A 27,195-nucleotide genomic window follows, 5' to 3' on the forward strand; every position below is an offset into this window, starting at 1 on the left:
CTCAAGGGCCAGTCAGCAGAGTTGACTTTTGTAGGGGGATAAAGAATGTACATTGGCCGTGGCTGGTCACACATGGCTGGTCTCCAGCACACGTTAGGGTGATCTAAACCGTTTCAATATTTCTGAACCACACCGGAGACGTTATGGGGCTGATTAGGAGAGGGTTGAACAGAGGCACTTTTGGCTCAGCGGGCATTGAGATTCTATCTTAGTTACAGCTGAATTATGTGCCCCAACATACGTGTGCATCAATTGTGTGCACAGGAACCATGCATTAAAAAGTCCGTCATCCCTGCAGAATAAATAAACGAAATCTGCACGCACAATGAATGGCAGATGGCGGTTCTGTGTGTCACGGGTGGGTGGCTATGTTTATTATTTTAAAGTTTTTTTTTTGTGCAGTGACTTTTTGTCGAAGGCTTCTAGGGGCAAGAAACAGAAAATGGGTTTGTTTAACCACAGTTTCCACCACTACGAAGAGGCAACGCCTCCTAAGGGGGCTAAGGTCCAGTTCTAGGGCCGCTCAGAGAAGAAGGGCGCCTGCCAAGGACTTGGACTAGTTCTGTGGCACCCCAGGCGGGCCAGTTCAAGAACTGGTTCTAGGGCGCATTTGCTCCCTGACGCTGGGCTTGGAAATGGGAGCCCCTAGAGTCGTTTCCCTTGTGCTCTGCGACAACCTCCCCCGAGCCCGTGCAAGTCCCGGGGTTTGCTGTAGGTTTCAGGCTCTCCGCCTCTCCGAGGAAAAAAAAAAAAACCCCAAAAACCGAACGCGGCCCCTTTAAAGCACCCGGACCCCGCCTCCCGGGGACGCCGTGCGTCACGCGGGCCGCAGCCAATCAGGAGCGCGCCCGGCCGCACGCATTACTAGGGCGACCGCCCGACGCTCCCGCTCCGGCATGAATTAGCGGCGGGTTCCGCCCGGAGCCTGCGACCCCCCGGACCCTGCCAGCTCGCCCTCGCGCCCCGCACGGCGTCGCGCGGCGTCGCCCGCCCGCCCGAGGTCTGGAGCGGCCCGGGGGGGAGGCGGGGGGTCCGGGCGCGGGGAAGATGGCGGCCGGCCGGGGGAGCCCCGCGCTGGCGGGGGGCGCGGGCGCTGCTGGGCTCGGGGGGTCGGTCCCGGCGCGGGCAGCGGCGTCGGGGGCCGTGGGGGACGCGCCGCCCCGGCAGCCCGCGAGCCCCGCGCGGGGGCCTCCGAGGCGCGGGTCCTGCCCGGGTGGGGGGCGCCACGTGCCGGGCCTGGACGGGCGCTGTCGAGGGTCCGGCGGGCGCCGCCCCGTGCCCCCCCGCCCCGGGCTCGGACCCCTCCCTGCCGCGCGCTGCCAGCCCCGCCGGGCCCCGCCCGGGAGCAGGAGCCGACGCCGGCCCGGTGGTCAAGGTGCACCTTCGCCTGTCCCGGGGCCAGCGGAAGGGAAGGACCAGCCGGGGCAGCGGCGGGGTGGGCGCGCAGGGTCTGTCCCCGGGGTCTGTCCCTGTGATCGGGGCGAGGGACCGGGACCTGCGTGTCTGCCCCCCCTGCAGGGGCATTAGCGGGGTTCCCTGGGCACAGGGCTGTGGGCGTGAGTACTGGCGAGGGTGGGTCCGCGAGGTCAAGTCCAGGCGCCTGCAGAGACCCCCTTCCCGCCCCCCGCCCGCGGGAGGTGCAGCGGGTCGAGTTAGTTTTCCCGCGACGTGCAAGGAGCCAACCTGTCTGCATGCAAGTCCCGTTGGCACAAAGGTGTTTTTGAGAAAGAAACGCTCCTCCGCGGTCAAGAGTGTCTTTTCCTGTCAACTGTCCCCAGCGCTCTGGACACGAGTGTGCCAGATAAGCCTGAGATTAAGGGCAGCCCCTGTTCTGTCGCAAGCCGGATTTTGTGGCCGAGAAACACAGTAGCTCATTGTGTTTCTGGGGCTGCTGTCCTGGAGTCCTCGCTCTGTCAGGGACCCCGGGAGGGGGGACTTCTCTGCCCTTTGTTCACTCCTGCACAGCAGAGGGGTGGGCTTCCGGAGGGGCTTCGGTTCATGACAGGTGCAGAGAACCCAGAGGAAGCAGGCCCCCTCCTCAAAGGGATCCCCCCGAGGGACCCGTGGAGATGGGGTTCTTGGTGTGGTACAGTGTGGTCAGGTTTCTCGTTCCTGAAGCCAGCCTCTGGCCAGCGCCTTATCTCTGCGGCAGGCAGAGCATGTGTTGCTGTGGCTTTTTGTAATGTGTATACTAGTCCTCCGTCCCTCTCGGAGAGCCCAGCCAGCTACCGAGAGCGTCCCGCCCGCACGGCAGAGCCTGGCAAGCTCCCCGTGGTGGATTCGCTATGCCCAAAACAGTAACAACCAGTCTCACAGTGGAGACGTTCCTGGTGCCCGCTCGAGTGAATCGATGAGCAACGGGATGACAGTGATACGGTGATACTCGTTCTTGTCCTCACAGTCGCCTCGTGCTCTGGAGGGGAGTCGGGAGGACTTACGGTAAAGAGGGTTTGAAAAGGTCACGGGTGACAACAGTCCTCCTTCTACTCTGCCAGGGTTCCAGAACCTTCTGTGTGCCAACTCAGCCCCCCTGCAGCGTGTGAAGCCAGGGCTTTCTGTTTAGTTATTAATTTACTGTATCTTCTCTGACTTCCTCATGGGGAAACAGAGGACCATCAGTTTCATTTGCCCTCAGATGACACAAGAATGACTCCAGCCCAAGTGCCTGGCCCTTGTCCATCTTTTTCCCTGTATCATGCAGATGTGTGATATCTCAAAGGGAAGTACAAGGAATCGATTTTTTTTTTTTTTTTTGCTTTTTGGGTCACACCTGGTGACGCACAGGGGTTGCTCCTGGCTTTGCACTCAGGAATCCTGGCGGTGCTCAGGGGACCATATGGGATGCTGGGAATTGAACCCAGGTCGGCCGCGTGCAAGGCAAATGCCCTACCCGCTGTGCTATTGCTCCAGTCCCAAGGAATCGATTTTTTTCCGTGCAGTAGTTTTGCTTGTGATCGTTCCCACAGTGAAGTAATAACTGTGATTCTTTCTATTGGCTGTGTTCAGGGCTTACTCCTGGCTCAGTGCTCAGGATCACTTGTGCGATCTTTGGGGGATCATATGCATGCGGAGCAGGGGATCAAACCAGGGTCGGCTGCGTGCAAGGCAAGTGCCTTACCGCTGTACTGTCTCTCCAACCCTGTTTTGCTTGGGGGCTTTTCAAAAACAGCTCACTGCTTTGACTGGCACTGATTTTCCTAGTCTCTCCTTAAAGCGCAGATGATGGCAGGGCTGAGTGGTTGGCCGGCGAGCCTTGATGGAGTTACCCTTGTCAAGACTTCGGGATTGGTTCTTGACATTACTGTTGTTTGTTTTTGGGCCGCACCCAGCTAACTTCTAGGGCTGTGCACCGGGATCCCCCCCGGTTGGATTCAGAACCATATGTGGTGCCAGGACTTGAACCCAGCCGGCGGCGTGCAAGGGCAGTGCCCTCCTTGCTGTACTATTAGCCTGTGCTGCAGAGTCGGGGCGGGGGGCGACTGCAGCTAAGGGAACGGGGCCCCGTGGCCGGGTCAGAGCAGACCCCGATTGCTGGGGTCTTCGAAAGGAGCCACGGAGAGCTGCTGTCGAGAGACTCTGCAGCCAAGGGGGCGATGGTCTCGTGGACAGTGGGACCTGGGGGAGGATTTTTGTAGATGGTGGTCTGGGGACCACGCGGTGCCAAGGGACAGCGTCCAGGACTCTGTGCACGAAACCTGCACCCCAGCCCTGGTGCCGTCTCCCCGCCCCGAGAGAGGGACAGTCGGCTGAGTAGCAGGACAGGCTTCCAGTTCCTAGGTGACTTTGGTGGCAGACAGAGGGTCGGTCTGTTTCCGTATCCTCGGCCCAGGCTGGCGAGGCGGGAGTCAGCCCACGGCGAAGCCGAGTTCTGAGCTGGCCACACGCTGGCCAGCGCGTCGAGAGCACAGTGGAGGCCGGGTAGAAGCCCCAGAGGAGTGGCGGGGGCGGGGAGGGGGCGTCTGCAGTGCCGGGGAGAGCGGGCAAGGGCTGCTTGGTGCCGGGGACTGTCTAGTTGAGTTTGGGGGTAATAATTAGGGAAAAGGGTGGATAAACGGGAGTTTCCTGGGGTCGAGGAGAGGGAGGGCTCAGAGGGCTTGAGCGCCTGCCCAGTATCTCTGCGGGGCCCCTGCAGAAGGGAGCTCCTCGTACCGGGTTTGGGGGAGTTGTGAACCTCTGAGGCTTCTGGGTCCAATAGACGTCCCAGAAGCGGATTCCGAGCTTCCTCCCGGCTCCCTGAGGCTCTTGGACACGGACTCCTCTCATCCAGGGTCCAGAGCGCTCGGAGGAAGCCGTCCCGGGAGGGCAGGTGTGCCGAGGGCCAGAAGAGAGACTCAGCATCCTTTCCGCCTGAGGCCTTGGCTGTATCTGTGCAGAAGTCATCTGAATCTGGGAGCAATTACCGCTGAGTTCTATGGTTCCTTGGGCCGATTTCCGGTGCAGCGTAACGCGCTGTTGTCTGGCGTCCAACAAGGGTGGGAGATCAGCTGCCAGCGCGGCTGCAGACCCGGTGAGCTGTGGGCTTTCAGGAGGGTGAGAGGCAGAGCTTGGAGACGGACCGGAACCGAAAATGCACACCCCAGAGCGGGTGAGGAGCTGAGGCAGGCGTGTGTGCCAGAGAGGGGGAGAGAGAGACAGAGAGAGGGAGAGAGAGAGAGAGAGAGAGTCCCGAGTGTAGGGCGCCTGCCTTGCGTGCCTCTGACCTAGGTTTCATTCCCGACGCCCCTGTGGTCCACCGAAGACCACCCAGGGTGATGCCTGAGTACAGAGCTGGAGTAAGCCCTGAGCACTGCTGGGTGTGGCCCAGGGCAACGCCCAACCCCCCCCCCCCATGGTGTCATTTTCAAGATAAGGACTCTGATCAATGCTTCAATGCTCTGATGTCAAAATGACCGATACATTTGACTTCAGATTTCATTCACATAGAGGACTTAATGACGTTGTCCGAAGAACAGAGGCAAAATGCAGACTGGAAGGAGAAATTTGCAGGGTTCAGATCCAGAGTGTGTGCAGAGATGTACGTACATTCATATTTAAGAAAAAGCTGCATATAAAAAAAAATTCGCCCAAGTCTTGCACGGGCAGCCGAGCATCTCTGAGTGGTCGGCATGCATGTAGAAGGCACCTAATGTTGTTAGTTAGTGGAAATGCAATTACAGCCAGAGGGAGATATTATTACACTCCTTCCAGAAGGACGCCGGTTAAAAACCGATTTGTCTGGGTGGGTCCTGGCGAGGGCGCGGTGTGGGAGAGCCGATGCTTTTGTAGGCTGTCGGGGGGATCGTGAAGCGGCACGGAAGTTCTGGGGACCCCGAGCCCTGCCTGGGATGGAGTCGGTGTGCGGGTCTGGCCCCGACCCCGGGAGGAGGCATTTCCTTAGAGCCATCTTTCTAAGCTCCTTGATTGGTCGTAGCCCCATTTCCTTGGGGTGAAACCCAGCTGCGGGTCACAGCAGAAGGGGCCGAGGCGTGGGGTGCCGTCAGGGGAAACATTTCCCCAAAGGCAGCGAGAGAGAGCGGACGGCCGTCCCAGCCCTGCCTGGAAGGGCCCCCAGCGACGTCCCGTAGCTGCTGCTGGCCTGGGATCGCTGCCTCTGAGGGTGGCCCTGCCCCCTGGAAGGGGCTCCCGGCCCCCTCCTCGGAGCCGCCTGTGTTCTGTGAGTAGCGATGGTGGCGCCCCGTGCAGGTGTGAGAGTGCAGGCTGCTCGGGAGACTGCCCCAGTTTTGCTTAAGGTTTGGAAGACCAATGGGGAGATGGAGAGAGGGGGGAGGACTTTTTTTTTCTTTTAAGATTTTTTTTTTTTTAAATTGAATCACTGTGAGATAGACCCCTTACAAAATTGCTCATGTTTAGATTTCAGTCATACAGTGTTCCAGCACCCATCCCCCACCAGAGTGTTTCCCAGCACCTGTGTCCCCGGGTTCCCTCCCGGAACCCCCCAGCCCCAGCCTGTCTCTGTCTCTATGGTAGTCACTTTTCTTTTTCCCCTCCCTCCCTCCCTCCCTCCCTCCCTCCCTCCCTCCCTCCCTCCCTCCCTCCCCTCCTCCTTCCCTCCCTCCCTCCCTCCCTCCCTCCCTCCCTCCCTCCCTCCCTCCCTCCCTCCCTCCTCTCCCCCCTTTGGGCACTGTGGTTTGCAATACAGATAATGATAGGTTATCCTGTATGTCCCTTTACCTACTTTTAACACTCAGATCTTGTCCGGTGTGATCATTCCCAGCTATGATTGTCATACTGGTCCCTTCTCTGTCTTACCTACCCTCTGCCCCACGCACGATTCGATGGTTGATTCCACCCATTGAGTGGTTTTCTCCTAGCCCCTGTTTTCCCTGGCTGTGGATATTGGTCTTCCACTGTTTATTCTTTTATGTACTGCGAGTGAACGTAGGCATCCCTGTCTGTCCCTGAGAGGTGTTTCCCAACCTCCAAGGCCTCTGCGAGGCTCCAGGGGAAAGTGATGAAATCGTTAATTGTTCTTCTTGCAAAAGTGACTTCGCTAATCTTTCTGCCAAAGGCAGAGGGAGAGACAGAGAGTACGGCCCGCCCAAAAGGCACTTTCCTCTGGGTTCGATCCCGCTGGCTCCACGTAGGGTGCCCTAAGCCCTGCCAGCAGTGATCCCGGAGCACAGAGCGAGGAGTAAGTCCCGAGCACCGCTGGGTGTGGTCCACACACAAAAACAACAACAAAAGGGCTGATGCGCCTCGGGCATCTCTCGGGCACCTGCTGTCTGGAGCACCAGTTACGTCCAAACTCCTGACCCGGGATTAGTTCTTTGTGTTACGAGTTAATGCCTCTTGCAAGTGGAACCGAAACTGGTCAATATCCATTATGAGAAGGAGCTGGTTCATGTGGAATCCGATTTCTCTTTCTCCTGAGTGTGTCTGGTGAGAGAAAGCCGGCCTGGCCTCTCCCTCCTGGGCCGATTCCTCCAGGGCCGCCAGGACTAACTGCGGTTGCTTTGGCTGCGAGCTCTTGAGTGCAGCCCGGGCGCCCCAGGGAAATCTCTGGGGTGCTCCTGGCCGCGGCAAGGGGGCCTCAGAAAGCCTTCCCACACCCCCCGGGGGCCTCGCCTCTGGCTGGTGTCTGGGGCAGGTGGCGGGAGGGAGGTGGGTCTGGAGGGGATGAGGTGGCCCAGGCTGGTACCCTGCAGCCCACCCAGACTCCACATGCCCAGGCCGAATGGACTTGTGGGCCCCTCTCCCGTGGTTCTTTCTAATGTGGACCTTTATTTATTTATTTATTTATTTATGCTTTTTGGGTCACACCCGGCGATGCACAGGGGTCACTCCTGGCTCTGCACTCAGGAATTACTCCTGGTGGTGCTCAGGGGACCATATGGGATGCTGAGAATCGAACCCGGGTCGGCCGGGTGCAAGGCAAATGCCCTACCCACTGTGCTATTGCTCCAGCCCCCTCTAATGTGGACCTTTAAAGGCGGACTCTCTCTGGCCCCGCTGTCTGTTGTTCCGATGGACCCGGCCGTCTGTCAGCACTCCTGTGTGGTTCCTGTAGCATTTTCTGAAGTTCGCTGCAAGTGTTGCTGGGTCTCGCTGTGTTATGGACATAACGGTAATTTGTGATGCAGTATCTCAACGGGGAGTTTGTGAGTTACGGAAATAATACGCCGGCCCCTGTGACTAGGTTGAGACTTCAGTGGTGCTTCACCACGTGGCCAGACTGATGGGCAGAATGCGGGAAGAAAGCTGCTTCTTTGTTCTGAAAGAGGGGAGCTAGTTCAGAGGTAGGACTCGAAGAACAGCCCAGCGGGAGGGTGGGGGCTGGCGTGACCTCCCCTTGCCCAGGTCCTTCATGCTCGAGGGACGCCGCTGACCCGCAGAGAAGGGCACCACAGGTCCAAGTTAATCTCTGGCGAATCTCTGTTGGCCGCTGCTATGAACAGTTCCTGTCTGGAGAATGGGCTGACGAGCAGTGAATTGAGTCTACCCTGCATATAATTTTTCTCCAAGCTGTAGTATTTATCTCTCTCCTGATCTAGAAATTCTTTAGCTCTCAAACTGTAGGGGCATGTTGTGGGCTTACCCCAGATGCCGAACTCAGCTCAGCTCTGCTTTTCTCTCCTGCAGCGCGACCGGAGGCTTCTCCAGGCTTATTTGTTAACTCTGTACATTTCTAGATTGGTATTTGTATTTGTGTGTGTGTGTGTGTGTGTGTGTGTGTGTGTGTGGTAACATTACCACAGACTTGGGGGCTTAACGCAGCAGAAAGGGTTTCCTCTCCAGCCCCCCCCAGTTTTGGATGTCAGAAGTGTAAAGTTCAAATCAGTGGGTTGGCATCAAAGCAGGGGCCAGAACCTTCCACAAATTGCTGGGATGCGTCTGTGTTTCTGGTGGGTGGTCTGTGTTCCTGGTCCCCCGTCCCTGCCTCGTTCCTCTGTCATAGTCACATCTCCCCTCCTCCCTTCCCAAAGGTCGGCCAGGCTTAGGTTTAGCGCCATCCCAGGGTAACATTGTCACCCCCAGCAATCTTAAAATCTTCTCCTACTCTCCCTGCCTCAGGCAAAAAATTGCAGGTTCTGGGGATTAAGACAGAGTGTCCTCCGGGAGAGTTATTATTCAGCCGGAGGGGTTATTCTGTGATCAGTGCTGCAGAAATTGATTCCTTAGAGCCCAAAGCTAGAATCCACTGCTGTTCCTTTTGCTACATGTTTTGGGTAAAAGTCATAATCTCTGTTGAAGTGGATTTGTTAAAAAAAAACAAAAAACAAAACCGTGGTGTTTTTTGTTTTGTTTTTAAATCAGGCTTTCTGGTTTGAGACGTTTGTCGGAATCCAGGGAGACCCGGGCACCCAGCGCTTCCCGGTGGCGGCGTCCTGCCCAGTCCTGTCCAGTATTGCAGTCCCGCCGCTGACCGCGAGAGTCCGGCCCCGGGAGTGTCGCTCCCCCTCTCTCGTTTCCGACACCCACCTGGTGGTGGATGGATAATCGGACTGGTGTCACCTGTGATCCCCCTAGGGATGCTGGCTTCCTAATTTCCCTTCTAGCCCCGGAAGCCGGTAGTTAGTTCTTTTTTCTTGCTCAGCATCCTTAGCATTCCTTGGGTGAAGCCACTGGGCACCCTCTAGGTCTTTCCTCCTTTGCTTTTTTGGGTTTGTTTTGGTTTTGGACAATTTTGAAGGTATTTGTGTGAGGACCACTTGCCATTTGCACTCGGATCAACGTGCAGTTGTGCTGGATTACTCGCCCTCGTAGAACACAGGGAGTGTTTGAATTCAGGGTTCCTCCCGCTGGTGTTTGTGCCGACCTTAGGCTCGAGCCGCTGTCTTCCCGAGCACTGATTTGCAGTCAGCCTTGAGCAGCAGGAAGTTTAAGACCCCCACTGGGTTCTTTGTGAGGCTGGGTTGTCTCGCCCGGGCCTTGCAAGCCCAGCTTGTCAGTTTCTGCTAAGACTCAGTCAGGCGTGGATCTGATAGTCAGTGCTTCTGATCTCTTCATTAGCCGCTAAAGCCAGCACCTCCAACAGTAAATACCCTCTAGCCTTGAGACTCTCTCTCCTTCCCTCCGCACCGCCCTGCCTTTCACTCATCCCTGGCTTTGCATCTCTATTTGCCCGTTGGCTTTGTATCATCTGAGTGAAGTCTTCTGTCTCTGTCTCTGCTCTTTTTTTTTTTTCTCTTTTTGGGTCATACCCGGGCGATGCACAGGGATTACTCCTGACTCTGCACTCAGGAATTACCCCTGGTAGTGCTGAGGGGACCATGTGGGATGCTGGGAATCGAACCAGGGTCAGCAGCGTGCAAGGCAAACAAACGCCCTACCTGCTGTGCTATTGCTCCAGCCCCTCTGGCTCTGTTTGTTAGCAAAATATTTACAAAGTATATTTCAGAGATTCACTTTGTATTTTCCAAGTACTACGCTGCACGGCAGTTCATTCATTAGTTGACAGTTGGTGTTTTCATTGCTCAGCTACCGTCCTTTCTCCATATCTATAGGGGACCCCTTCCAGACCCCCTGAGTGGATGGATGCCTGAGACCGTGGCTCGTGCCAATCTCTGTACGTCTTTTCCCCCCAATACATATGCACCTGTGATATCATTTTAAATGAGGTATGTGAGAAATAAAGCGACTAATAGCAAGCTAGAAAGGTTGTAAAGTATTGTAACAGAAGATAAGGGATATGCTTCCTCTCTGGACTACCTCGCTTGTGTGTATTTTGGGACTGTGGTTGACCCGGTAACTGAAACTGGGAGAGCAAACCGCAGCCCAGGGCGAGCTGCTTGTTTTGTTTTTATGTAGATGGAGCGTGTTGTCATTTTCCCTTTGGCTTGTGCCGGGGAGTCGGGTTTCTGGGTCATGGGCTTGTGTCCCGACTCTTCTAGACCCTATTTTGCAATTCCTTCAGGGCCCGGGGTGCCGTTGCTTCACGGCCCCACCCACGGCCTCACCCACGCTTGTTTCTGAGTTTTTGCTTATAGCTGTCCCAAAGAAACCGTGGGACATTCTCATGGAGCGGGGCCTTCTCTTTTGTATTTCCTTGGTGGCAGAGTTGAAACTTGATTTTCTTCCTGGTGTTTCTTAGGCACTTGTACCTTTTCTTTGGAGGAGTGTCCCTTGGCCTTTTAAAAACCACATTACTTGCCCTTTGATTCCTTGAGCTGTAGACGTTTGATATATTCCGGGTAGGAACCTCTTGTCTTCATCTGTATGTCTCGGGTGTGTGCAGACGGCAATATATGTCTACCTCAGTCACGGTTCTCTCACGCGCACAAACGTCCACTCATTCCGGAATTGCCTTTTCACGGGGACTGTGCTTTTCTATTTGTATGTTTCTTTTGTATCTGCAGCCTTTTGTGTGTCGAGCTCACTAGTCCTAGTTAATTTTGGGGCATGTAGTTCTTGGGCTGGAGTGATAGCACAGCGGGTAGGGTGTTTGCCTTGCACACGGCCGACCTGGGTTCGATTCCTTCACCCCTCTCAGAGAGCCTGGCAAGCTACCGAGAGTATCTCGCCCACACGGCAGAGCCTGGCAAGCTCCCCGTGGCATATTAGTTATGGCAAAAACAGTAACAACAAATCTCACAATGGAGACGTTACTGGTGCCCGCTCGAGCAAAATCGATGAACAACGGGACGATAGTGTTACAGTGCTACAGTGCATAGTTCTGGTTTTTCAGAAACTTTATTTATTTTTGGTGTTGGGGCCCTACCAGCACTGCTCCTGGCTCCGTGCTCGGGAGTGAGCCCTGGCTGTGCTTGCGGGACTGCCCGTGGTCCGGGGGCAGGAACTTGGGCCTGTCACCTCTGAGATCTCTCCCCAGTTCCACTCGGGCTTCACAGACGTTAATTGGCCCTGTCATCTGCACACAGGGACAGTTCATTTGTTCCTTAGTTTTTCTCATGAGCAGGTGTTGGGTTTTATCAGAAGATTTTCCTATAGAGATTAGTATACTCATGGATTTTTTTTCCCCCTCCCAAAGTGTTACTGTTGTGGAGTATATCAGTTGATTGATTCTTTTTTTTTTTTTATTTTTGGGTCACACCCGGCGATGCACAGGGGTCACTCCTGGCTCTGCACTCAGGAATCACCCCTGGCGGTGCTCAGGGGACCATATGGGATGCTGGGAATCGAACCCGGGTTGACTTCGTGCAAGGCAAACGCCCTCCCCGCTGTGCTATTGCTCCAGCCCCTGATTGATTCTTGGATGTCAAATGCACCTTGAGCCCCATTTGTGTCTTTTCATGGTTAGGCTTGTAAAGCATTTCCTGTTCTTATGTTTTCTGGAAGAGATTGCCTTCTGTTCTTGAAGCATTTGGTAGAGCTCTCCCGTGAAACAGCCTTGGCCTAGAGATGTGTGTGTGTGTGTGTGTGTGTGTGTGTGTGTGTGATGGTGGTGGTGGGGACACTTTCTTGATGTGGTTTGGGCTGAAGTGCAGAAGGTTTTTAGTTTTCTCTTCTATACGGTTTTGCTTCCGTCATGCTGCCCTTTTCTGGTCAGCGGGGTTTTTTTGGGGGGACAGGGGTCTGTTTTTTGATTATAGGCTTCTCAGTCCGTGTCCTTGATGTATGCAAGGTGAAAGGGGAGCCCAGGGGACTCACCCCCAAGTCTCTGAGCAGGCGGGACGCCCGGCTGGCTGCTGTCTGTCCTTCTGTCCAGTCCTGCCCTGTCCCTCCCCATCCCGTCCCCCCTCCTCCATGTACCGGGTGGGCACACCTGATTGAAAAGTGGCGCTTGCTGGGGCTTGGCCCCTTGATAACGGTGCTGGGGTGCACTGCGGCACCTCACGCCCGTGAGCAGGGCTGTCCCCAGTCATGTCCTGTCATCTGGTTTGGCTGCAGGCGGAAGTCGGGTCGCCGTGGCCTTTGGGTGGAGGAGCAGAGCGGAGGTGAGGATGTGTCTGGGGCCGGGAAGACACCCCAGAAGTGAACGTGGGGTCGGATTTGGAAGTCTCACTGTCTCTCTCTGCCCTCCAGGGCTGAAACTCTCCCTCTCTCCTAACTCTTGTGGGAGCCCCTCCCCGTTTCCTGGGGTCGGCTGGGTACCTAGCCCTTGTGTTAACTCTCCAGCCCTAACTTTCCTTAATAAAAAGCCAGCCCGCGGCCTGTTTACCCAGAGTATAAAGGCTCTCGGTGCTGTGAGGACGAAGCCAGGCTGGCAGAGGCAGGAAGCTCAGGGCGGGGCTGGGCAGCTGGGGCTGACCGCCGAAGCCACCGGCCCTGCTCCCTCTCGCTGTGCGTCCTTCCGCGTGCTGTCATGTCAGGGAGGTTTCTGCCTTGAGATGGGAATTAAGACGGCCACGGCTTCCGGCTCTGGTTCCCATTCAAAAGAAACCTGTGTGAAGCGTTCAGCAGGAGCCCGGTTCCAGTTTTATCTCTCTGTAAGGCAATTATTGAGCTGGAGAATCCGCCGAAAAGTTTTCAATTTAGCAGCATCTTCCATTCAAATAATCCTTACCTGGCTTGTCAGACTTTCATGATTCTTAAAACGGCGTCAGCCAGTAATCCCTGTTCTGACCGAGCGGGCGGCACACGGCCTCCCTCCCAGCGGCGGGCCGAGAGGGGACGGCTCCGTGTTGGGGGCCCGGCTTCTCGGGGCGAGGCCACCTCCTCGGAGAAGGCTGATTCCCTGGGTGGGCTCCTGAAGCCGGCCTCTGGGTCCCGGACCCTGGGAGTGGACATAAGCCCCCCGAGTTTGAGCAGTTCCCCTGGAGGACCCAGCTCGCCAGAGGGTGAGCGGCCACCCCAGGCCTTCTGGCCCCGTGTCCTGCCACGGGGATCGTCCCCGGCCAAGCTCTTAGGGTGGGCAGGAAGCCAGAAGGGAGGGCTGCTCTCGGGGCCCAAGTTCTCCTGACCACCGGCACAGGAGGGAGCGGCAGGGGAGGCCAAGGGCATCTCTTGGGAAGAGGACCAGCGAGGGGAGTTCCCCCCCAGCCCCCCAAAGGCCTTCAGACCCCAGAAATTCCAGGTTCAGAGACTTTCTGCCCCAAGACTAGGGTCACTGCTGAGATCCCTGGAGAGAGGGACCCGTCCCTGCAGGCCACGGCTGAGATCCTGAGGCTGGGAGGGGCGTGGTGAACTCTGGCCACTTGCTTTCTCTTCTCCTGCCGGAAGGTCTGGGGTCAGAGGCCAGGGGTGGTACAGGGCGAAGGCGCCTGGTTACTCTCAGCGACCCCAGGTGGGTCCCTAGCCCTGCGTGCAGTCCCTCGAGCACCGCCAGGAGTGATCCCTGAGCACGGAGCCAAGAGAGCGTCCCTCAGCCCCCACCCCCACACAATACACACACACACACACACACACACACACACACACACACACAGTTCCAGTGTCTTTCCTAAAGCTGACACTGAACGGCTGTGGCTGTGGGCAGCTAACTTACAACTTCTCTTTCTTTGTCTCTGCTCCTCCCTGCCCTCACCTCCCCGGATGGTGGCTGTGACGATCACAGTACTCCCCTGGTGCTCGCGCCCTCTGTTGAGACGTTGCTTATGGTTGTGGTGCTCCCCGGGGGTCACCGTGGGCCTGGATGGCACCTCCTTTTGGTGGGGCTCACGCACTTGGCCGGGGTCTTGACGATGGGGTTCGAAGTCAGCACGGCTGCCACTGAGACTAAATCTCGAACACCGGAGCCCGAAACAGCAGAAGCGATGGAAGGTGGTTTACTCGGTCCTAAGCCCCGGTCTGCAAGTTCCAGTGGCAGCTCATGGGACGAGAAGGGGCTGACCGGTGTTGCTCTTGGAAGGGGGATGTCCAGCCTGACGTGGGCTGACGCCAGTGCGGCAGCTGGAGCCGTTAGTTAAGCCGCGTCCAAGTGTGTGCCGCTGGTCGCACCTGCCAGCGCCCACATGTGGACACGTGAGTTTGCCGCTGCTCTGAGCAAGGGGGTGTGGAGTTGGACGTGGGGAGCAGAAAGAAGAGCAGGGGGTTCGGAGGGCTCCGGTTGAGACACCAGGCTCTTCTGCCCGGCCGGCCTCTGCCTCCCTCTGCGCTCGCTCTCCTTTCCTTCACCCGCTCCCCCGCCCCCGGCCTACTCTGCCCGGCTGCCTGGTCAGAAGCCTGGGAATGTGACTTAATGTTAGCAGAGTTACTACCTTTGTTGCCTTGAAAGAACTGGGGGCTGGGCCGGGAGATAGTCCAGTGGGTTACTGTCTGGCGTGCGCCTGACCGCACTGTCCCCAAGTGTCCCCGGAGCAGCCCTGGGGCAGGGTGGCCTGGGACTCCCGGGCCTGACCAGTGTCCCCTTCTCACTGCCCTTCCCAGTGACCGAGAGCTGCGGTGGGCGGGCTCCTGACCTTCGCCGGGGTGGGGGGGTCGAGTGGGTCAGCACCTTAGTAGGGGGGACCTGCTCACCAGGAAGTGGGAACCGGAAAGTCTGACTCTGCCGTCTCGGGCCGGCCAGTGGGTGTTTCCAGGGTGGGTTTGCAGGGGCAGGAGGGATGCGCGGTGAGTGCCGTCCGGACGCCTCTTCCTTCCAGCCCTCCTGAGGGACAGGGAGAGGTTTGGGGCCCCTGGGTGGAACCTGCCGGTTGGTCGATGGCATTAGAAGAGGGGCCAGGTGAATCCAGGTCCCCGAGAACTTAGCCGTGGCCGGGAATGGCCGTGGCGCTCGGCGGATCGTGGAGTTGGACCGAGCCAGGGGTCACGGAGCGTCCTCCGAGTTCAGGTCGCGCCAGTGAAAGGGAGGCGCTGCCGCTCGGGCCGTGCGGGCATCCGGATTTCGCTCCCCGGGAGTTACCTGTAATTAGAACTGGTTTCTAGAGTCATTTCCACCTAATTAGGTCCCGCCGCAGACTGTAATCAGCGGCCCCGAGTTTGTACAACCCTGTGCCCCCTTTCATTCTCCTGCCGCCAGAGAAGGGTCCCTTGGGGTTAACGAGCGGAGCGCGGAGGCGGGGCCCCCCAAAACCCCCCCGGCCGGGCCTCATCCCCGTGACCCAGCGCGCTCTGCCGTGTCTCGGCCTCACGCTGCCGCACCGTGTGGTTGTGCCTGTTCCCTGCCTGGCACGGCGCTGAGTCTCACAGATACGCACGTGGTTCCCAGAGCCTCCCTGGATCCCTCCCCGGATCCGCTCTGCCCTGCAAGCCAGAAATCAAAAGAAGCAGAAAACTCAGATTCCCACCTCTTTGACTCGGGACTTCCCTTTTCTCCCTGCTGCTGGCATTGGCCCCGGCCCCGCTGTGCCAGGGGCGTGCGCTGCCTGCTCTCTCCCTGCTGGAGTTTGCGCTACGGCCTGAGCTGGCCGCACGCACTTCTCCGCCCACAGGGTGCCTTTTTGCCTAGAAAGCCTTTTTTTTTTTAATTTTACTTTTATTTTTATAAAGCTTTATGCAACGGTTCATTACAAATAATGTTCAAACACCAATCCCACCACCAGGCACCTTCCCGCCACCACGAGGGGAAAGTGTGTGAAAATTGTTGTATTTCACCCCGGAGCCATCGAAGCCCTTCTCTAAGGGATTACAAGCATGTATACTAAAACCAAACAAATATGTGCTGCTTTTGGCACATCAGTGGGCTAGAGTGTAAGAGGAAGCGCGGCCGCGTTTGTGGCCCCCTGCTCCGGGGTGTTCTGTGTCCTCTCTACCGGGAGCTTTAGTTCATAGTCTCTGGGCCTTGGCCATTGATGAGATTGTATGACGCTGGGGGCAGTTTGTGGGTGTGGCTGCCAAGCTACTGCAAAATGGGGAGCTGGGGGGGAGGAGGCGCAGTCCCGTTTCGAGCAGGCTTGAGATTTCAGTCACGGGTCCCGGATACTTGGGTTTTTCTGTAGGTTCCCTCTTGGGTGAGGCTCGTCCGAGCATGTGGAGAGTGGCCTTGAGCATGGTTCCGGTTGGGTTCTGGAGGTTTTCAGCTGCCCGGGTTCTGCTTGGGGCCGGGAGGGAAACTCAGCCTGTGCCCCAGTGATCTTCAGCCTGGTGCGGGGTCAGGATGTTCTAGAAAGCCTTTCTTCGCTCCTCGGCTGCTCCTGTGAAGCTCAGACAAGGCACAGGCCATGGCAGTCTGTGGGGTCAAGCAGGATGTTCAAGTTTTCTGCCGGAGGAAGAACCGTGTTCTGGTGCTCTGGCCCTGGGGTCCGGCTCAGGACGTGGGGGAGAGCTTGTCCGGCTTGGTTTCTTTCTTGAGGGCTTCGGGTTCCCTGAGCCGTCTTTGAGCCGTGACCCCTCGAGGTGTTAACGCAGTATGTGGAGGGGAGTGGTCCTTCGCCCCCGTCCTTCTGGGGGGTCGGGCCTCGGCTCCGATCGTTCCTCGCCGTGCCCGCTTGCAGGAGAGTTGCTTCAGCAGAGCAGGACTGTCTCAGGGCAGCGTCCCCGTCGGCCTGGAGCCAAGGGGATGGCCACGTTCCCTTGCCCCTCGCACCCGAGCACGAGACTCAACACAGCCCTTCCCGCTCCCTCGGTCATGCTTGAGTCTCTCCCCTGCCCCCGGCCCCGCACGCTCACGCCTCACTTTCCCTTCGCTGCGTCGCCCCCAAAGCACAGGAAAGAGGGGCTTCTGTTGGCTCAGACACAGAAGGCTCTAGGGCCTTCTAGAAAGCTCCTGCACGTGTATGGGGGGACAGTGGGCATGCACATTTGGGGCACACACAATGGGCAGACATGGCGGGCATGGAAAAAGGCAGGGAGAGGGGGTGGGCGCCGGCCCTCGTGAGGGAGAAAGTAATAGTTTGAGGGCCGCTCAGCTGGGCGCTCTCCACTGCCCAGCACTGCCCGGTGGGGGGCTGGGGGCCCTGTCCCGTCGGAGATACTCTGCAGGTTTCTCTCGGGCCTGGCCAGGCCCGAATGCCAAGTGGCTTCTCCCAGCGGGGCCGCGGAATCTCGGCTCGGCCTGTTTTTCCTTAGCTGCTGTTGTTTTGGGCTGTTTGAGTCACACCTGGTGGTTCTCGGGGGACCGTACGGCGAGCAGGAAGCCTTTCTGAATCGGCCCGGAGTGTTCTGTGTATGTTTTGTTCTCGAAGCGGCCTATGGCTGTTCTGTAACCGTCTTCGAAAAAATAAACATTCCCAGTGGAGCATTCCGAACTTCCTGTTGCTTGAAAATAGAATGGTGCCTCTCTCTTAGCGCAGCGAAAGCCTGCGTTCGTGCTTGCTGATTGGGCGTTTGATTCTTTCTGGGTTTGTTGTTGTTGTTGATTTTGGTGGGGGTGGGGGGAGCACCCCTGACAGTGCTCAAGGCTTACTCCCGGCTCTGTGCTTGGGTCACTTCTAATAGTGCTGGGGTGGGGGTAGGGGACCCTGCGGTGCCGTGATCGTGCCTGAGCCCAAGACCACCACATTCGAAGCTCAGTCTGCAGCCCCTTGAGCCGCTCTCTGGCCCGACAGTCATCTCCTTTCTGTGTGGGATGCGTTGGCGAGTGCAGAAGGTGAAGAGGGTATGTTCTAGGCTCGGCCCCTGGGTGACTAAGTCTCTGCCCACGGGGCCCCTTTGGCTGTTGTCCTTTGAGCAGCAAGAAGGCTGGTGGCAGGCGACGGGCTCTCAGCTCTGCAGCTAACTCGGACAGCTGGTGCCGGCCTGTCCCACCTCATCTCCCGGCTTCGCTCTGACCAGGGGCCATCAGAAATTTTCAGGCTCCCCTGGACTAACGCTAAATTCCCTCCAAGCCTGTCTTCACTTCGCTGCCCGACTAGTTTCCCAGTTTCCAGGTATTTATTTGTTCAGGCTGAACCTTCATAGTCAGTCTGCGACCTGCCCCATTTTCCTTTTCCGAGCTGCTGCTGCTGCTGCTATGCTTTCGCTCTCTACCCCCCCCCCCCCAACGCCCCAGTACCTTGATGCGCCTACAATTTTAATAGCCTGCTGGTTGGTTTTCAAAATAGTAGCTTCCATTTATTGTGTATGTGATATAATAAAGCGCATATCTGGGTTTCAGAAACTTTGGGATTTCCTGAACGACGGGATGGCCTTCTGTTGTTAGCATGAGCCCCTTTGACCAGCCCCGTTCTGCCGGCAGGGTCTTTGGAGAGCGCAGTGAACCCGTAGATTGCTTTGACTGATCATTGCCGTTTGCAGGATAGGAAGATGAGTAATCTCTAAACACGGATGTTCTCCTACTTCTCCAAGGCTTCTCTCCCAGCCTTGTCATTTCCGGGGTAAAAGCCTTCCACCTCCTGGGTTAAATGTATTCCTAGATGTTCTTTCAGGTACGCCAGTCGGGTTTTTTTGTTTTTTTTTAATATGTATTTCAGTGCATTTCTTGGGCTCTTTGCTCTCAGGTGGTGAAATACGCAGGGAGACAGGTATTCCTTTTCCCCTTGTAGTTAATCCCTTCTGTTCATTTCTGCCTTCTGTTGAGCTGGGTCCTTGCCCGGCGGGCCCCCTGGACCCCCATGTGCTGGCTTGTCCCAGGCGAAGAGTCTCAGTCTTTGACGCCAGGGTGTGGTGCTGCGTTTTTCATGAACGCCTCGATTTTTCTTTGAAATCTTCAGCATTTTTCCTAAGTGGAGTCAATTTCAAGCTTGAAATCGACTCATTAGTGTTTCTCTGGCCGGTTGATGGGAAGTAGTTTCAGGATTGAGGAGCGCAGCGATTTTTCCCGTGGCCATCGGCTTCCACAAGGGACGTGGCACGGAAGCGTTTCAGGGAAAGATCTCGGCCCCTTGCTGACCGCGGCTGCCCCCTGTTCCCGGGGCTTTAACTGCGACCGTGGAGGTGGATGGACCCCGCCAGCTGCCGCTGCGGCTTCTCGGAGAACGGGTCATTCGTGAAAAAAAGTGGCCAGGTTGAGCTTTTGAAAAATAAAAAAGTTGGGTGCGTTCTCCACCTGGCGACTGGCCTGCATCTTGATGTGACGTATGCTCTCACCGTTTCCTTGCCTGAACACGCCCTGTCCTCTGTGGTGCCTGTCTGTCTGTCTGTCTCCTCCTATTTCTCTAAGTAAAACTATTTTACGTCACTGAAAGATGTTTGTGGGGCTGGGGGGGTGGGAGCCCTCTCAGGGTAAAGGCTTTGCCCGGCGTGCAGGTGCCCAGCCCTCATCCCTGAGCACCACCAAAAGTGCTCCCCCAAGCCCCTTCCCCCCCCAAAAAAAAATTGGGGGCAGGGACGATGGCTCCGTGGTCGAGTCCTTGTCTTGTGCGTGTGAGACCCTGGGCGCTGCCCCTGCCACAACATAGGAAAACGGAACAAACGGGCCAAACCAGACCCCTCTGCTTAGAGTGAAAACCTTCTATGCGTGACTCTCTTTCCAGGCTCCAGGTGACTGTCAGGCAGCCTTGGCTGGGTGGGTTTTTGTTGTTGTTGTTTTGTTTCTTCCCGAGTCCTGCACAGAGGAAGGGACCCTGGTCCTTGATGGCTTCAGCAGACGCTGCCCAGGAGAACCGAAACCGGGTTTTCTTCCAGTGCCCGGGGCCAGAGAGGGCGTGTAGTGGCGAGGGCTCTCGACTTGGGCGTGTTTGACCCGTTTGATCCCCGCTGCCACCGAGCCCTGCCAGGAGTGATCGGTGAGCACAGGACCCGGAGTAAGCCCTGAGCACCGCTGGGTGCTCCCCTTTCGCCGCTCCCGCAGAAAAGGAAGTGTCCTTAGAGGCTGTCGTGACACCCCCTCGGAGGACTTGGCTTCTTGGGTCAGACCCACAGTGGGAGGAGGGCCCCCGCCTGGAGAGAGCAGTCTGTTTGGGGGGCTCACCGGCACAGTCAGATGCTGGTCTCGTGGGAACGGCCCTCAGGGACCTTGGTTTAATCTGGGTGCCCCGTGACCCATCATACTGACAGGACTCTACTGCCACAGCGTGTCTTCTCAGTGAGAGGAGTAGAAATCTCTTAGCTGCGTCGTCGGGATGAAAGGGCGTGGCCGGAAGTGGGGTCAAGCCACTCAGTCCCGGTCAGGTCACTTGCGCGTGCGTCGCCTTTGACTTCGTGATCACTGTTTCTCGTTTCCTCTAATTCTGCGTGATGGTATTCTTGATAATTTATGAAACTCTCCCACTCTGCAGAAATGTGTGCACTTTCGTGGTGGGGTGGTTAGAGATTCCTTAAAGGGGACAGAAGTCTGAGAGTCCTTTTTACAGAGCTAAAATGGCGACTGTCGAGTTGGCTTTTTGCCTTCGGACATGGATTCTGCGCTCGGGTTGGTCGTTGTCCCCGTTCCCCCTGACCGTTTCACGGAAGGAGAATCGTGCAGTGAACAGCGGAGCTGAGCGGGCTGCAGGTTGCTGTGACTCTGTCTTTATTCACGCCCGAATGTCACCTGGCAGCCTCTTTTGTTTTCAGTAGGGCTGTTCCAGCAGTACTTGGCCCAGTGGTGCCAGGGGCGGGGGGTGCGGGGGGGGGGGGGCAGAGCAGACCCTGCCAGGGATCGGACTCAGGGCCCCGCGTGTCAACCTGAGCTATCTCTCTGGCCCTGGAGCCTGATACTCCCATTTCATTCAGTGATCATGACGTCACGCATGCCAGTAACAATCTCAAAGAATTGATTTTTCAATGGATGAAGACCGTTTCGTGGATTTCCTTTGGAGCTGGGCCTTTCTAGTCTGATTCGTAGGCTCTGGACTGCTTTTTTGGTGTGGATAATCGAAGCCCCGAATAACATCTGAGAACTGAACGGTGTCTTGTCCATAATAAGAAAGTTTTGACTATATTATGAAAACAATTCTATACTGATAGCTCAGCGGTTGGGCGTTCGCCTTTCATGCGGCTGACCCGAGTTCGATTCCTCCGCCCCTCTCGGAGAGCCCGGCAAGCTACCGAGAGTATCGAGCCCTCTCGGCAGAGCCTGGCAAGCTACCCGTGCATATTGGATATGCCAAAAACAGTAACAATAAGTCTCTCAATGAGAGACGTTACTGGTGCTCGCTCGAACAAATCGATGAACAATGGGATGACAGTGACAGTGATACTAACCGTACAGATACAAAAATAAACACGTGGTGGGGAGTTTATTTAATTTACAGTCAATGAGGGAATCAGATAACTGATCCAACAGGTTCAAAGGAAAAGTAAAACGTGGGGCTGAAATAGTATGAAGGTTAGGTCACTTTCCTTGAATGCAGCTCCCTTGGGTTTGACCCTTGGCACTGCCTATAGCCCCCTGAGCACTGCCAAGAGTGACCCTTGGGCACAGAGCCAGGAGTAAGCCTTGGGCACTGCTGGGTGTGGCCCCAACCCCAAGTAAGCAAAGGAATAATAAATGGAGGGAAGTTCAGTTAATGTGAATCGCAGACGGAGTTGGGAGCTCTTGGAGAGGAAAAGGGACGCGGCTGAACACTGACAGAACTCAGGTTTTCCTCGGAGAATTGTCTTTGTGCCTTAGAGAATTTCCTTACGGAATTGTCTGTTGTGAATAAACCACGGCGTACAGACCTGTATGGTTTCACGCCGAATCGGGTTCTGATGCCAAGTTTCCACGCTGTTTGTTTCTCTCTGTTTATTGTCATTTTGATTGGTCCGGGATGGAACAGTACTTGGTTTTCCGTAGCTGGTTGTACCGCATGGTCTCCTCGTGGAAGCGGATGCCGTTCTCGCTGGCACTGCGTCTTAGTTTCGGGTAGACGGCTGGTGACTTGGATGATGGCTGCACACAGCAGTACTAAATGCAATCTGACTTTTGAATGCGTTTAAAAATAAATGTCATTATAAAAAGTACATCAAATTATTGGGCGGGTTCGCTGTGGAATTGGAAAGGGCTCAGGCTTTATGATAATTCAATTTACCCTCCCTAATGTATCAGGACATGTAAGGATTACGCTTTTATAACCTAACTTCCTTTAAAATTTCTGCTGAGAGTTTCCATGTGTGTTTCAGGAGAGTAATTTAAAACAAACACGCATGTGTGTAGCAGCACGGTGCCGCGTTTCCGACTCGCTGGAGTAAACGTGGACGGAGTCTTGCCTCTCCCTGGTTCTTCGGGTGCAGGGCTTTCTCCCAGTGCCGTGATGCCCCCTAGTGAAGCCAGCCTCGCGGGTAAGGCGTTTGCGAGGCGCGCCGACTCTTCCGAAGGAACCTGCTGGTTACTGGAGCTGTTTCTGGGTGCTTTGTGAGACGCATGCTTCACGCACGCCTGGGTGATCTCGTGTGTGAGTCGTCCTGAACCACGTGACGTTACGCCACATGCCTCCCGAGACCTCCTTCCCCACCCGCCTCCGCCCGGTGCGTCGCCCTCATTCAGTAAGAGGCTCCGTCCCCGAGTGCTCAGTTTGGTCCTGAGCACTGGAGAAGGTCCAGAGGCTCTTCCTTCGTTATCTCAGTCAGGAGCGGAGGCGGCGCCAGCTTTCGTCTGTTGCTCTCGTGCAGAAGGTGAGACCCAGCGAGGCCCAACAGCCTGCCCGAGGCCAGAGAATGGAGAGAGGGGAGTTTCTCACTGCTCACAGGCCGGTGCTCAGGGGCGTTCCCCTTGGCTCTCCCAGGCGGCCCCGGTGTCTTTGGGAGCGTTCTGTCGACGTTCCTGCCCTACGGTGCGTTCTGATTCTGGTTAGCTTTCTGATCTGCACCCAGCGTTTTAAGTTCTTGCCGACATTTCCCCCGGGAGATGCTTTGTTTTTTAATCAGCAGTCTTTTATTGGGTTGCAAACAGCACACAGTTTTTTTGCTTCGGTTTGGTTTTGGGGGGGGGTCACGTGTGGCCGTGCTCAGGGACCCTCATGGGGTGCCGAGGTTCTGGCTGGGCGCCTCAGCCCCTGTGCTGTCTTTCTGTCCCTCCTGAAGATACTTAGTTGACAGACAGAAAACTTGTTTGCCTCCCGTGAAGCATCCTTTTGAGAAATTTAGAGAATTAGTGACTCACCTGGTTAAGAATTCTTTGACAGTATTTATGACCTTTACGTTTGTTTTTTGGCTGTCAGAGTCAGTCACTGTCATTCCAGTGCGGCTCCCTCCCCCCATGCTGCTGCCCACCTTGGGAAGTGCTGGCCTCGAGCCTCAGTGGACATCGATTTCTTCGCGTGTTGGCGAATGGGGTTCAGCATCCTGGGAGGCAGCTTTTGGGGACCGGCCTCCTGCTGTCGCTCCTTGCCCTCAGGTCCTGAGGGTGTTGGTGCCCAGCCAGGTGATAAGGAGGCGTCCCGAGGCGGCCCTGCGAGCAGGATGCAGAGCCAGGAGCCCACCTTAACCAGTGGGCGAGCTCAGGCTTGGGAGGACGACTGGTCTGGAAAGGGTTAACAAGTCTGCCTTGGCCTTGCTTTAACCCCTGGCAGTGATAAAATGGTTCTCCCTTTCCCACCTATCCCAGACCCAGGTGTGAGGAGGTCGTGACCCAGGGAGTCACCAGATTCCTCTCGCGTTTCTTGTCTCAGCGCCTCCGACCGACTGATATCACTTCATGCGACACGAGGGGGTCCGGGTTGCGTCCCCAGCCCGTTACTGGGAAGACAGAGTGAGCCGTCAGAACACGGGCAGCTTGTCTGGTGCTGCTCAGAGGTGGGGCTCTCTCGCTCCTGGGCACCTCCCCGGATAACTGTGATGCGGTTCCTTTGCTCTCAAGTCTTGGTACGTGGTTCTTGACGGGCCTGTGCGCCGGCCGCAGAGTGACGGTGGCCCTCTCGCGCCCGCCTCCTGCTCGTCCTCCTGTCACCGTTTCATTCCTGTGCTCTCCCGAACACTTGGTGTTGGGCCCCTTCCTCCATCTTTCCAATTAGGATCCAGGTGAGAGATGGAAGAAATGACTGGAAGCTTATTCGAAAGTCTGAGTGAGTGAGACCGCAGCCTTGGACTTTAGAGGCTGCGGCTGAGGCGGGTTCTGGAGGGCCCAGGACTCACGGAGGCCCCCGGCCTCTGGCTGAAGCCCATGCCTGGTTTTAGACTGGCGCAGGGCTTTGTGAATTTCGCTCCTCTATTTTTTTCTTCCTATTTCTTTCTCCCCCCAAAGCCTTTTCTTCGTTGCAGTGACAGTTGCGAAGGATTCCTTCAGGGCTAGGAATTGCGGGGCGAGCGGTGCTGAGAGTTCTTCGGCCCAGGGTCAGGGGACACATGTGAAGGCTGCTGGTGAGGTAACACAAACAGGCCCGAGTGGTCCCGAGGCCTGTGAGGAAAGGCTGGGGGTTGGGCGGGGGGCCACAGCGTAGCAGCCTTAACCCAGCCCAGAATCAGGATGTCTTGAATTTTTGTCCACGGAGGAGCTTTTCCGCAGTGCTTACGACTGTGTAGTTCTGGGTGCTGTTCTGGGTGCTGTTTTCAGGGTATCAGTGAAGTTTGCTTTTGCAGGCCCATCTCAAACCCAATCACTGTGTATCATATAATTGCTTTTCTTTTTTTTTTTTTTTTTTTGCTTTTTGGGTCACACCTGGCGATGCACAGGGGTTACTCCTGGCTCTGCACTCAGGAATTACTCCTGGCGGTGCTCAGGGGACCATATGGGATGCTGGGATTTGAACCCGGGTCGGCCGCGTGCAAGGCAAACGCCCTACCCGCTATGCTATCACTCCAGCCCCCATATAATTGCTTTTCTCGATTTTTTTTGTGGGGGTGGGGGCGGAGAGGCTACCTGCCATGGTGCTCAGCGGTCCTTCCTATCACAGAGCTTGGGGTGACTCCTTGGCGGTCCCGGGGCCGTGCAGGGTGGTGGTCAGACCCAGGCCGGCCACCTGCAGAGCCTGTGCCCAGCCCCGGGTGGCCTCAATTGTACAGTCTCTCCCAGGATGCTGACTTAAACGGGGGGTTTTGGGCTGCTCCCTGCTGTAAGACGGGGCCTCTGGTCCCACCCAGGTTCCATGGAATCTGGGGCATTTTCTAACCCAGGAGCCAGCATTTGCACATTACTAAACCTCTGTGACTACGGATGTGTTTGAAAAAATATATATATATACACACACACACACACACACACATATATATATATATATATATATATATATATATATTGCTTTTTAGGTCAATTTATTTTCTTGGGGCTGGAGCGATAGCACAGCGGGTAGAGTGTTTGCCTTGCACGCGGCCGACCCGGGTTCGATTCCCAGCGTCCCATATAGTCCCCTGAGCACCGCCAGAGATAATTCCTGTGTGAGAGCCAGGAGTAACCCCTGTGCATTGCCAGGTGTGACCCATGAAGCACGCACACACACACACACACACACACACACACACACACACACATAAATGTGCTTGTCATCTTTAGGGGCTGGGGGTAGGGGTGAGGACAGGGAGGGAACCCGGGGACACTGGTGGAGGGAAGTTGACCTCGCGGTGGGATGGGTGCTGGAACATAGTACGCCTGAAACTCACCTCTGAGCAACTTTGTGAATCACGGTGTCTTCAGAAATAAGCAAAAGCAAAAGCAAACCAACAACCCAGCTGAGACTCGACCCTGGGGTGCGAGTACCAGGGGGAGGTGGTGGTAGTTGAAGTTCGAGGTGAGGGGGCTTGTAGGAAGGGAATGTGGGGGTAGTTGCAGACGTTTCATCTTTTTTTTTCCTTTTTTGGGTCACACCCAGCGATGCTCAGGGGTTCCTCCTGGCTCTGCACTCAGGAATTTCTCCTGGCGGTGCTCGGGGGACCGTATGGGATGCTGGGAATCGAACCCGGGTCAGCTGTATACAAGGCAAACGCCCTGCCCGCTGTGCTATCGCTCCAGCCCCCAGATATTTCATCTTGACCTGGGCATATTCATTTTGTAAACGAAGAAATCAGATTACACACTTGGCGTTTGTCCTTTTAGCTGCGAAAGGCCGAGAGCACGCCATCCACATGCCATCCACATGCAGCAGACGCGGAAGAAGACAAACAAACAAGAAAGGGTTGACCAGCCTGGGGCCAGGAGAGACGGGGTCCCACCCCAGCTCTGGCGCCAGGGAACTGCCCTCTGGGCAGTCGGTGGATCCTGCTGAGCCTTGGTGCGGGCGTCTGTCCCGCAGGAAGGTGTCTGACCGTTGCGTTGCAGTCTTTGGAGGTGCATCACAGGGAAGGCTCAGAGTGGATGGGCACGCCCGTCCCGGTGACGCTCACGGTGAGGAGAGCAGGGACCAGTCAGGGAAAGACACGTCCACTCTCCACGCTGCGTTCACTGCTTCGGAATTCCCGAAGGAAACAGCGACAGGTGTATTCCACTCGGCAGTCGGCCCCGAGCTCACCCCCAGGCGCCGGGGCCTCGTGCCGAGGGTCTAGCAGTCAGCAGTATGGGCACAGACCTGCCAGCAGTAGAACGAAAATTCTAGAGAGGGTGTCAGGTGCCAGACTGGGAACAGGCCCGGGGAGAGAGAACTGCAAGTTGGCAGCCGGCTGTGGGAAGCGGTTCCGCCGAGGCGGGGAGTGAGCTGCCAGGGGGAATTGGCCCCAAGGAGCAGCCGTTTGTCCTCCGGAAGCTGGTGTCACGGCGACCCCTCAAAGGCAGGCAGAGGGGCGGGAGCCAGAGCAGCCCCAGGCACCCCCAACTGTTGCTCCCCAACTTTGCTTCCACCCAGCTCCCTTCTGCTTCCTGTCCTGTCCCCTCTGCCCCACCCCGCCCTGCCAGGTGACCCCCCTGGGCCCCTGCCGCGACCCGGCCCCCCCATTCAGAGGGGCCTCACCTGTCACTGCCTGGGACCGTCCTGGGGCCCACAGGTTCCCCATTGAGAAATGCCGCCCTCGCTTCTTAAACTGGGTCACAACCTCGGAGTTGCACGCGGGGGTTGCGACAGACCTCTGGCAGCGGCCAGCTCTCTGGACGGGCAGTCAGCAGCGGTTAATTAAAAACCAGCCATGTCAGGAGTCTGAGGTGCTGCTGGCAGCTCCCGTCTGCATTGCTCATCTCGGGCGAAAGGCAGCGCAGGTGGGGAAGTCTCAGCAGCCCCACCCGCAGGGCACGGGGGCAGCAGGGGGCCTGGAGAGGTGGAACAGCGGGTAGGACCC

At 56.6% G+C, this 27,195-nt stretch overlaps 1 protein-coding gene across 1 annotated transcript in view; it reads left to right on the plus strand.

Moving 5' to 3' along the window:
* The first annotated feature begins 857 nt into the window (after window positions 1-857).
* Window positions 858-27,195, plus strand: part of LCLAT1 (lysocardiolipin acyltransferase 1) — a 129,585-nt gene continuing 103,247 nt past the window's right edge. Inside the window, exon 1 of the mRNA XM_055122389.1 lies at window positions 858-1,000. The gene's annotated coding sequence lies outside the window, so the exon portion shown is untranslated. The remainder of the gene's footprint in view (window positions 1,001-27,195) is intronic.

This window comes from Sorex araneus, chromosome X (genome assembly GCF_027595985.1).
Source record: "Sorex araneus isolate mSorAra2 chromosome X, mSorAra2.pri, whole genome shotgun sequence".
Taxonomy (NCBI): domain Eukaryota; kingdom Metazoa; phylum Chordata; class Mammalia; order Eulipotyphla; family Soricidae; genus Sorex; species Sorex araneus.